Here is a 12,434-nt window from a genome sequence, read left to right as displayed (position 1 = left end):
CATGCCTCTAAGGATATTTAAACTCCTGGATCTACATTTTTAACCGCATTGCGTGAGTTTCAAGTTTTGGGGAGTTCATTTGGTATGGAGCTTACTTGGGATATTCCTAGTAATACAAAGAATGAGCATAAACTATCGAGACTTATCTCTGATAAATGGTACTGCCCTAAGGACCCGGATGTGATGGACGTGACATTTCATGTTCTGCATGACCATGAATGTTTACAGCTCCTTCAGTTGCTTGAATCGTTTGTGGTCAGCTTTTAATGTGCGAATGATAACTGTCTTGCCCCGATAACGACATTCGATAATAGGCTTGCAAAACAACCCTTGTGCCACAAGATCGGAAAGGCAGCGACCGACGCTTATCACTTAGTGCAAATAGAATTAGGAAGGTGCATCAACGATTCCTTCGTGTTAAAATGGTCGCAAAAGAGAAAAGTCCTGGACGCCCCTCAACTAATGTGAAGGATGCATCGGTAGCTAAGTGCGTGATTTAGTGCGAAATGACACAAGGTTGAGTATTCTTTTAATGGCTGAAAGAGGAATTTTTTACGTCTCATGCCAGGCGATGCAAATGGGAGTCTCGGAATGAGGTGTGTCTAAGCTAATTTTTTTTCCATGACTGCTAACATGGGAAAATCTCTTGTGGACACTTCGTATATGAAGATGGCTGTTTTCTGGGTTGTGGCGCCGTGTAGACGTTTATCAGCGTTCCAGAGGCGCTCGTCGCCCTGTTGTTGGAGGCAGCAAGCATCCCTGGATCGTCGACAACCTTCTGCCAGTCTGCACGGCGCTACAATCCAGTAGGCAAACAACCATCATTGTACTCACCGCCGCGAAAACCTCAAATCCTGCTTCTTAATATGTGTGTATCTTTGTTTACGACTCCTTCACAGTTCAAATTCTCCTCCCCGTCCTCGTCGTGACCGAAGAGAGAACGCCAAGATTGCGAGAAGGTTGTGTGCGCCACGAGTAATGTCTATAAGGCCAAGTGTCCAGACGTTTCCGTGACACAATACGTCATAAAGAGCAGCAGGAGTTTGAATCGGGCGAAGGTAAATTCACATTCACGATCGTTCAACCTGCGCAGAGAATTTTAGCCAATCACTGTTTCCAAAGATAAGGCAGGTTGCCTACTTACCAAATACAGGTGTCTCAAAAATATATAATCCAATTATAATACTGAATTTTAACTTTATGTGTATATATCATTTAGGGGCAACGTGTATGACCCTTCTTTACATTCTTCGCTTCTTTAAACTCACCATAATCAAAGAAACAAAAAGACTTTGTGGTGTGGAAGCATTGGAATACATTGCAGTCGTTTACAGTCCAGGGCACATGTAGATGGGCTTTTTCGGACTGTCTGTAGAGGCATTTCTACACAAGACTCGCCATTTGTGTCTCAGCCTAACGGGGTTGTTATGAACGTAACTAGTCAGGTTTGCACACGAACCAAGTTCAAAGACTCCTTCTCCTATTCTCCAACTCGTAGAACCAGGTATCAAAACTGACAGCAAGCAAATCTTATATGTAACTTTCCAACCAAAAACAAACTATCGTTCGTCATCTGCCCTGGCCCGCTTACTGCACGGTTCCTCTAGGGCTGTATTATCATCCTGGAGGTATCACGTCAATAGACTGACTCCAGAATAGGAGTCACTGACACCCGTACGTCGGCGTTCGTCTGAAAGAACGCATGTGCTTGCGTTTGCATCGATCGGATACCGACACCGACCGTCGCTGTGGAATGCTCTCCGAGCCGGGCCAAGGTCTGAGCGTTGACCCAGGCTCTGTAGTACCATGTCCGACCAACCTGCCTGTCTGCGTTCTCAGCCAGCACCGAGTTTATTTTCACAGCCCGTGAACGATCGACTGTGTTTGGTACTCCGCTGCAAGTGCCTAGTCAGATGACTCATAATCCACGCCTGGAATGAAAACGGCTTTAATCTCAGTTAGCTAGTGCTTTCCATTTTGTTCGTTTCTTCGGCAAGAAGTAGCAAGATGGCTCTGTTAAAAAGCAGTTTAGCTGTGGGCTGGACGACCGGGGTTCAAGTCCCGGAACGATAAGATATTTCTCTTCGCCACCTGACCTATCCTCCCGTCAAATAAATACTGGAGTCCCTTCGTTGGAGAAAAGCGGCCGGGGCGTGAAGTTAATAGCTTACCTCAGTCTAGCTCCGAATTTAAGAATCTGTAGAGTGCGACAACTTTAACTCTACCTTCTTTGTCGTGGATTGATAACCCACAAAACTTTACATTTATTGTAAGGACATACCTCACTCACGTTTACGCTAAAGCGTGATGAACACGAAAAGCTATTTCGTCATTCTATACAGCACTTTGTAGTTCATGGCAGTGGTTGTCTTTTACTTTTTATATTGTATTATAGATTGTCATCGAAAAGTCGTTTTCTTACGTTTCAAAACGAGCACAAACGAAGTTGTAAAATCACTTTTGGACAGAACTGTGATCACGTTGGGGACTGCGCTGATGGTTAATCTCTGGCAGTCCAGCATCTTATTCATATACTGGAAACTCATTTTATTGAATCCTACAGCAAGCACCTCTGAAACGTCTGCAAAGTTTTATAAGATTACACGACGCAACATTCCGTATTCATCCTCGTTTCCTGTCCTCCGGCTGTTGTGGGCTTGTTAGCGTTGAGTCACTTCGGCTGGCTCATTCCCTCGCTTTTTTGTCATAGTTGCTTCTTTCATATTCTTCAGCTACACCAACTCATTTCTTACCTGCAGACGTCCTTGAATCGGTCCCATTCAGTGGAGACAGGGTAGCAGTTACCGAGTCGTGGCTGCCAGCAGGGACACGCCAGTACAAGTAGGTGGACAAAGAATTTGGTGTCTGACGTTTCTAAGCCAACCTGATATTAATACGTGCCTGAGTATTGAATTGTTTAGGCCAGCCTTTTCCAAAGTTACGTCACCGATAGGACACAAAGGAGGTAGGTAAAGAAATATAACATTTAAGATGGTTGCCTTCTGGGTTGTTGTTCCGTGTAATCTGTTAGAAGTTTACCAACGTTTCAGAGGTCCTTCGTGTCTTCATCATCAGGGCGATGAATTTACAATGGACGAAACCTCTTTTAAATTTGGTTGTTCTAGAGTATGTCACTCGAAATGCCTAGAGTATCCGGAACGTATGGGATTTGATTACCTAATTAAGATATTTGTAAATGCTTATGAAGTTAATTTAATGGGTGAAAATGCATGTATCGATAAAAGTAACCACGACATTTTTCAGTACTGGGAAGGAAATCTACTTTGCATGTCAACAAGAGCCCAAACAAAGTTTCGCTTTACTTCGACTATTTGCTTCCTTAAAAATCTTCAGTATCACTGCCATCTCAAAAGCTGAATCCTTGGCCGCCAGCTTTAAAATTCTGATCTGTGGACGGTGCCGTTCTGATGAAGTACACTCGGTATCGGCTGTTTGATGGCGTCACTCGAAGTCCTTTCAATGCATGCATATATATTTTTTAACACTGTGTGTAGACTGTGCTGTTAACTGCTGATAAACCGGAATGAAATTGTCACCTCCCGGTTGCTGGCAATAAATGCATAACGCCAAGCGCTTCAACATTTTTCCCCGCTACGAGTCCAGTATCACGCCATAAAATCATTAAAATCAACTTACCTTTTTTATAGGAGTTATCGAAAATTATGTCCCTGCGACAGTCAATGCACTGTATAATGTAGTGGTCGTTCGCCAGTTTATATATGGAAAAATAAAAATTGCACGGTGTTGGAGAAATCACCTGCTTTCACTGTATGGCTTCCAGTTTGATTTCCGGATCAGGAATGAACCCATATTCCATCGCCTGTCAGCGTTCAAGGGTTGAAAGTGTTTTCGTTGCAACGTTCAGGTCTTTGTCTGCAGGTCAGGAGTAGTCGGCCATTGTGGAAATAAAAGAAATTCCCCGCCCTGTATGACGAATCGGTCCATACCCGACGTCTTATGTGACATTTTGTAACATGTCCTATAGTGAGTTATTGGCCTCCCATCAAACAACCTCTTGTCGGATGTCGCGGCTGCTTACTCGATACTCGTGCTCGTACTTGCAGCTGCTTTTAATGTCTGGAGACCTTGACTTCTTCATCCACAACTTGAGGGGTTTCGGTGCACGTAACGAGACATTTTGCGGTGTCCCCTTTTATACTCAGGTGATTGTTCAAAGATCTTCATGCCATACAATGGCATGGTGTTCATACCAACTTTCATGAAAATTGATCACTAACTTTTTTTTAGGAGAATGACACAGATTTACGCCTGTTTTTAGAATAAAGGGCATAAATGCGTCAGTGGCGGAAGATAGTAATTTACAGAGCGCCCCAGAAAGATGTCTACACACAGGCAAAAAATGAAATGAGGCCATTTTAATAAACCAAACCGTTAATTACGTCAGCATAGGCACTTAGTGAATTGGCGAATTTAGTGCAGGTGTTCGAAATCACCACCGTTAGCTTCGTGGCACATTTGACAACGGTGAGAATCTGATAACAGGTTTTTTCCCGTATTATGATGTGTATACATAGTTTTTTGGGCTCTCTGTGTTAACACAGGAAACATTTTATTATCCAGACGGTCTTCATAAGTAGGGAAATAAATAAGTCTTCGCAAATGATATGTTTTTATGAATTTCTAAGATTATTTAAGTAGCACTGATTGATTCCCGGAAGAATTGTTGGCGAATAAACGCTGTGATCATGGATATGTACAATCCAGTCCAAAGTCAGAGGTCGTCATCTGTCGTGGAATAGTTCAAGATGATGCCGTTACCACAAATGAGGTGACAGACAGCTCGTGCGCTGAGAGCAGTTGCGCGCGCAGCAACTCCACGATGAACCAACAAGTGGGTCTCTGACATTGATCACGACCCCTCAGCTCAACAAAGAGCAAGAGTTCAAGGCCAAATTGATGACCTTGGCCTAGACATTGGTTCTGGCGAGTAATCTTGAATTGCCAGCTGCTCGGACGTAATAATAATCAACGTCTGTGTAAGAGATGAATGAACTTCGGGCGTGCTGGTTAATGATTCTGTTGGTCAGTCCCCTTGAACTTTGGAGCGGTTAAGGGTTGTCGCAGCTGTGAACCTCAGCGTGGTATATGCGATAATACAGGGAAGAACATCGTGTGCAGATTGCACATTGGCAAGGACATAGTATTTTCTCTGTTATATATCAGGAATCTTTAGTCTATGTATTGTATGTTTCTGGCACGCGAACCCTTACAGACTAGTAAGTCGGATCCTTGTTGTTTATGATGATGATCATCATCATAAAGAATCCTCTGACAATTCATTCTTTGTTGAAGATTTCTGTCTTCTGGGTTGTTGCGCTGTGTAGTCTGGTCGATGTTAAACCAACGTTTCAGAGGTCATACTGCCTCTGTCATCAGGGAGGCAGTATGACCTCTGAAACGTTGGTTTAACATCGACCAGACTACACAGCGCAACAACTCAGAAGACAGAAATCTTCATACTCACCGCTGTGAAAACCTCAAATCTTACATTCTTTGTTGTCATATTGCTTCAAGGTCGGGGGGAGGTGAAGAGTTGCGGAATTTTCGAAGATCTGTGATTTTTTTTAGTGTTTTTCAAGGACCGTTGCCCATCTGTTGCGTATTAGTCTATAGTAAATTGCTGGTGGTAAAATAGTAATTTTTGAGGCCGACAGCTACTAGCCGTGTTTTTTCTCGTTCCCTCCAGACATATTCTTGGATAATGCATTAAAATATAACCAACCACTACCGCTTCTTGCAATTTTTTCCCCCAGCTCATAATTTCCATGCCATTAGGATGTACATAATCTTTGCTGCTAAAGCGTTGTCATGAATGTATCTAGAATAAATTCACGTACCGTACAGTGGCTCGCAGAGGTTCGCGGACCATTGGTTTGTCGTGTGTAAGCCCTGATTGTTATTAATGCGTTTAATATATCCGAGAACGTAGCAAATCAAAATATCGTCTTTGGCCACACAAAACTTGATGTGTGTACCGTAATGTAAGACCACGTCCTCGTCTGCCGTCTATGTTGGCCATCGCTGCTGTTGTCAACTTGTTTTACCGTAATCCGTGTAACTGTCCTGCTTCTTGCATTGCTACCAAGGTAATCTTGGTGTCGGCTTCTGTCGTATATACGCACGTACTTCGCAGTCTGGTTTCTGAAACAAACATAGCCTTATAAAGACACAGACTCAGTTATCGTATGTCCGCCCGAGTGCTTGCTTGCAGCTTAGGATCACAGCGCCCTGCGGTTCGAAGTGTGGAACAACTGGACGTTTGTGGGTGGGTATTGCCTCTGAAAGTCACTTGGGTATGTAGAAATTCTTGTCTTTAATGTGAGCATAATGACAGCTCAAGAAGTTGAGGTGTAACGAGACGTAGCATTACTTTCACGTGTGAAGCAGGGTCTCTTCAAACACTCCAAGAGATCTCCAGAATCGCATTGTATTTGTCATCGTAGACTAGATCAGCGCTTCTCTTCAGTTTACAGGATTTTTTTGTCTGATTTTAATTGTAAAAGTGTATTTCTGTTCATCAGCAGTTTCCTGTGACGCAAACAAAGTTATTTAAACTCTCGTTTTATGCAAATATCGCGTTACTAATCGCACCTTAAAGTTAAGTCTAATATTGTGTTTGGCACAGATATCAGGGTTGTACTTCCAACTTTGAAATAGTTGACGTTTGCTATTGTCCTGTGTCAGCGACCAATCGGCATCCGGGCTTGGCACCAACCTTGCTCCCCTAGATCCTTTACTTGTTCCTATAGCACGAAATGACATGACGTCTGCTCCGCGTAGGCTCTGTGTAATAGGGAGAGGCACATGCAGTGCTAGGATAGAAGCCTGGTTCACACTCGCATGACTGCGTCCTTTATTTTATAAGAACAAATGGGTCTGTGTTTATGTCCCCCCCCCCCCCCCCCCCCAATCACGTTTGAACCAAATTACCGATTTTCTAGAAACTTGACGTGAATGCCAGGCCATTGGAGGACACTGTACATTTTTATCACAGACCATATCTTTAACAATATCAACGTGACGTTTGTAACAGTGACGGTGGCATGACTCTGTAATTGTGCGTGGTGATAATCTTTGAGAAGTGCGTAAATTGTTATGGGATTTTTGTGCGTTGTATTCTATGTGGCCGCCCTGATGAAGAACGTAGTGATCCCCTCTAAGACGTCGGCGAGTTTCTACCAGAGTGCACGGTGTAACTTCCTAGAAGACGAATCTTCGCGCTCAAATATTCTCTGCAGGACTTGGTTTACGAACTCCCTCACTGTATGTTATTCCTTTAGGGTAAGAGAAATCGTGTCAAATAGTTGATCAACTATGGTGTCCGTCATCGCAGTTGTCATTGGCCCCGTGTGTTGGTGTGAAAGGGGCTGTATGTGTCGACACACACGCGTCACGTGACTGTGGGAACTCAAGGATGTGTGGAGGCCGTCTCGTCACGGGCAGTTGTTGATGCCTCACGAAGAACCGGAAGTTTCCGAGCCTGAGTGTGGCGGCCTTGCTGGAGTTCCGGGACATTCCCCCGCCTACCGGCAGCTTTTCACTATTGTGTGCGCTTGAACCAGTATTTGACTTCTGGACCCGTTTTCGATGCTGTGACTGGATTTTTATGTTGAGTTACACCGTCGGTTGTTTCTGAATTGAGTTATGCCAATCATTTAGGTCTAGTAATGCGCATCTCAAGTAAGGTGAGCGCAGACTGAAGTATTCCAAAAATATTATTTGGCAACGTTGGGATCACGCAACAGTGAGAATAAAATCGTGAATAACGAGGTGAAGGCCGAGTGAAGGCTGCTTTGTGCAAATATCGTTTATGTAGGAGACTTGAGAAATAATGTGTGGTAGCGATTATGCTAATATTTGAGATTCTAAATCGGTGTTCTTCCAACAGAGTGGGAGATCAAATTGCACACTCTGTAGAACAACAGGCAGAGAATTTAGTTTGTGTGTCGGTATTATAATATTCAGATTTTTACGTACGAGACAAGAATATAACAGGTTATGATTTAATTGTAACAAGCATTCCCAGAATTTAATCAGTATTTAATTTAGTTATAAATGCAGTGAAGTTGATTGTAGATTGTCGATGTTTTCTTTTGCTGCTAAGTCGGAGGTTCATACTGCCGGGCGGGACTGTTCCGTGTTGGTAGTCCCATGGGAAACAAGTGAGATGTTTTATAGGTGCATTATTCGTGTAGTTAAATGCCTGGAAGATAATGTAGTATTTTTTCTCGTAGCGCTGTTAACGACGAATGTGTGTCCACTGATTCAGCTGGAAATATTAACCTAATATTATGGACTGTAATGAACCGATTTTAGTGTAGGTTGGTACGATATCATCATAATTTAGCTGTACATCATTATTTCTGATATTCAAGAACTTGGATTATAAAATAATTACCGATGACTGGCGGCGAAGTCTAAGGCGCGTACGGTTATCGAAGCTTGAACGCCGAGTTTCGGATTGTAAATTGTGCAAGGCATTAAACTGTTGTTACACTAAATTCTCAGGCTTGTTTTGAAGGAAACTTGTCTTGATAATGCTCTTTTCTTGTCTTCTCCTAATGTTTGTTATATGCGTGGCCTTGAATTTAGACAATCGACCGATCATGTGCGGGGGGGGACTCTGGGTTCAATCCACCGGCGGTGGTGAGAGAGCGAATTTCCACCTTGAATACATTTGGGGGGAAGATCAACATTTGTTGAAGGATTCGCTTATTCAGTCCTTGATTCATTGTGTTACGATTTAGCGTTTGTTTCGGTATAGACCTTCACGTTCTTGTTCCAAAAAGGAAATCATTTGCAGAAGTTCTGGCAGTGAATAAAAGTCATGTGAGGTTTCTGGTTCTCACGTCGATAACCACGTAAATGACTGTCTTCTGAGAAGTTGCTACATGTAGCCGGTAAAACCCCCCTAATGATGAAGGCAGCAACCAACTCTGAAACGTCGGTCAGTATCTACCAGACTGCGCGGCGCGACATCCCAGAAGACAGCCATTTTGAAAAATCGGTGGCGGTAATAAATGCGTTGTGGTGTTTGCTGTAAGCCCTGGTTTGTGGGAGAACTACATTCCTCCATTAGAGAGACAGCGCAGCGTCATCGGCTGAAAGTTAACCTAATAACAGCGTTGCGTTGCTATTGGTCTGTTGATGGGTAATTTTCCCCCGGCTTCAGGCCGTGCAGGTGTTCGTTCAGAAGTTCACTCGCGGCAGGTTCGCAGCAATTCACTTCATAACACGAAGGACTCGAAGGCTGCCAAGAGCTCTCAATTATCAGCGTTTCTGTTGCCTCGACATTTTTCTTTTTGTGGTTTACCCGTGTCCAAGGACATGTGATTGGACTGATGGCGTAGTCGTGTATGGAATACGGATTTGAGGTTCTCGCCGCATTGAAGACGTCGGTTGTGATGCTATGTGGACTTGTGCATAACAAATTTTGGAGGTACCTCTGAAACGTCTGTAAAATTGTCAAACTGCATTGCTCAACATCCCAGAAGACAAGTCATCATTCTGATTTAATTTGGTTACCTGCTGAGTGAAAGTTACACACGTTAGCATTTCACTTGTGGATAATAAACTTTATAGCATTAATAGCGAACAGTCTCGTTTAGAATCAAATATTAAATAATCTTTACACGCCTGGAGGATTTGCTGCCCCTTCTAATCCCCTTGTTCCTCTTAATAGTCGTCTCTCACTGACAAATAACAAGGACGCCAGCTTCATAAATAGCTTTTTTCCCTGGATCGTATATAATTATTATGTTATGTCTATGAATAATGACCGAATAGGCAACTCCCAACACACATATTGAATAGAGATAATTTGTTCAGCGTTGTCACCTGAAGAAACACCTCGTTTTGAAAATGTTGTCTGCCATCCTTTAGCATGGGCTGTTGTACTATTTGTCGCCTGTCCTCAGAAGATGACATGCGTGAAATCGATGCGAAGTATTTTAAATGAATGCCGCAAAATATATTACCAGACTATGTATGAGCGAATGAACTGTTTCGACTTCCATCCCGTCATAAGTCAGGCGCCCTCCCCCCCATCGGGCCATCTTACGTAACGTCATCCGACCGCCCAGACGTCCCTCATCCGTCGAGGTATGCTAGTGGTTTAACATTTGAGTGGGGTTAAGCACTGGAATTACCAGCTTACTGATTAGGAAAGAAACGACTAATTGGGTGTTACTACTTCACCCGGATTTCGCTTTCGGCCAATCGGCAATAAATATGCGACTTTCGCAGCGCAAATTCCGTGCTTTTTCTCTTTCTACTATTAGAAACGTTATAACTTTTCCGAATGAAGATACAATAGACATTAATCAGTATTGGTTGAGAAATTTGTATGAATGTAAATCAGAAGGCGGATGTGTAAGACAGGGGGTCGACCCTCATCAGCTGTTGGCAGCATGTATATAACAGATGAAATTCATTCATTCTCAAGACAAGATAACAGGACATTTGTTTGCAACGAAAATGAATTAACGTAAAAAACTTATCGAAATGTAAATCAGCAAACACATTTCAGAAATGTGTGTTCCATTGTAGCTCCTGTTTGTTACTAAGGCGGAATGAATGCCAGTAACCTGCCTGCTGGGGTTCTGGCAAAGGCGTGGTAGTTTGGGTAAATGTGGGTCTATGTTAATCGAGCTTGTGGGTGCAGCATTAAAGCCCAGGTCTCAAGGCAAACCTTTCGTTTGCATTTCATGGCATGCAGTAGGTTAACAAACAGTACAACTATACTCCTTATTCTTGAGGTCTCAGAACTGCGATCTAAAAGATTGGTGGATCGTCATGTGGCTTGTTCTCCATCCTCTGGAAAGGTTTTAATAATAGGCCTGTACTTTAGTTTCGACGAGGCGTTTAACCAGCGTGGTCAGCGCTTTAATCGCACAATTTTTGCCAGACGTTCAGGGTTTGCTATTTTGATGGTTGTCGGAATTGAACATTTTGCAGTATAGGTCAAAATCGGAATACAAAGATAGATAATAGAGTCTTAGAAAATATGACAGTAAAATTGTGGTGTTGCGGTACCACTATAAGTGCAGTACTATAAAGGCGTGTAACGGAGTGGAGGTTCAACCCCACGTATTCGTAACGTTGGTACTAGGCGATGGTGAGTGATAAACTAGACGATTCAGCGTGTTTGCCCCTAGGAAATATATCTCTATGCCCATTTGTTAGGAGTCTGATTGGGCCCTGACGCTGGTCTGGATATGCTGGCGAGAAGAAATTCTATCCCCTGCCAGAAATTGATCTCCGTTCATTCAGCCCGTTGTCACACTGTACTGAGCTACTCAATCTCATGTTTATTCAGGGTGTGTTGAAAGACACAACATTGTTGTTGCTGTGTAGGCTACATATGCAGATTTGTTCTATTATGTGATAATTACAGTGTGTGTGTGTGCGTGCGTGCGAAGTGTAAATAGATTATCATTTTGTGCTCCTCCCTGTAAAATGGAACTAAGCTTGCTAACACCCTAAGTCTGGTTATTTCTGACTTGCATTAGGCATATTCAAGAACATGGCAGATGCCACACTTCGAGAATAGCCGTTGTATGAGAAGTATTATGGCGCTGGAAATCCGGTGGAGTGCGTGAATTTTGAATCCGTGATAAGAGATTTAATAAAAAAAATTATTCCGCCAGATGTGTGTAGGGACACAAATAAATTCGAATCTTTCTATCTGTAAGATGCCAACAATTATACGTGTGAGGGTGTATTGTTTTATAAAACGATATTTTTGTCGTGAATTGTGGGGAAGTGTATCGGTTTACTAGAAGTTCCATAAACGTTTGAATTGTGCTCAAATCCAGATTATTACATGTGTTATGACTATTTGTTTGAAGTTCTAACTGTTATTTGTTATAAGGTACTTTTACATCCGACATATGAGCACACATTTATTTGCTGTTAAGTTATTCGAAAAATACCGGGGAAACATATCGAATATTCTTAGCATATTTTTGACAGTGTAACTTAAATATTTTATGTCACTCAATAAAAATTGACTTTATTTTGGCGTAGTTAATATCTTCATAACTTGTTTCGATAAGATTCATCCCGGCTATCCGGGCATTTGCATGGAGAGACTGAGAAAAGTCACGAAATCCTCATTCAGGATTGCCGGTCTCCGGGCCGTGATTTGAACCCGTGATATCCCGAATACGAATCAGGTGTGCTAATCACTTGACCGCAATGAGGATTTCACTTTAAGTAAATTAATTACAATAATTTTGAAGGAGATAGGAGTTCAGGGGCAGGGATTTTCGTGCCGTTTTGTTTGCCCCTCAGCTGTGCTGCGATGCAACACGCAGAGCTTGTAGTTTCTGTCTCAGTGAATTGTGTGTTGGGTGTGCCCTGTCTGATGAACTAAGGCGTAGAATGAATGT

At 42.7% G+C, this 12,434-nt stretch overlaps 1 protein-coding gene across 6 annotated transcripts in view; it reads left to right on the top strand.

Moving 5' to 3' along the window:
• Hr39 (Nuclear hormone receptor FTZ-F1 beta) overlaps positions 1-12,434 on the top strand; it is a 76,006-nt gene that overhangs the window by 41,438 nt on the left and 22,134 nt on the right. Inside the window, exon 1 of one of the 6 annotated variants that reach the window (XM_022070140.2) lies at positions 2,819-2,841. The exons of 4 other annotated variants lie outside the window; for them this stretch is intronic. The gene's annotated coding sequence lies outside the window, so the exon portion shown is untranslated. Of the gene's footprint in view, positions 1-2,818; positions 2,842-6,284; positions 6,308-12,434 lie in introns of those variants that run through there. One more of the 6 variants, XM_087357480.1, reaches the window with a different exon arrangement.

Source organism: Zootermopsis nevadensis, unplaced genomic scaffold, assembly GCF_977971745.1.
Source record: "Zootermopsis nevadensis isolate Lab colony 2312 unplaced genomic scaffold, Znev_1.0 Znev_ptg000028l, whole genome shotgun sequence".
Taxonomy (NCBI): Eukaryota; Metazoa; Arthropoda; class Insecta; order Blattodea; family Termopsidae; genus Zootermopsis; species Zootermopsis nevadensis.
Note: the sequence above shows the minus strand (reverse complement) of the source record. Positions and strands in the feature narration are given on the sequence as shown.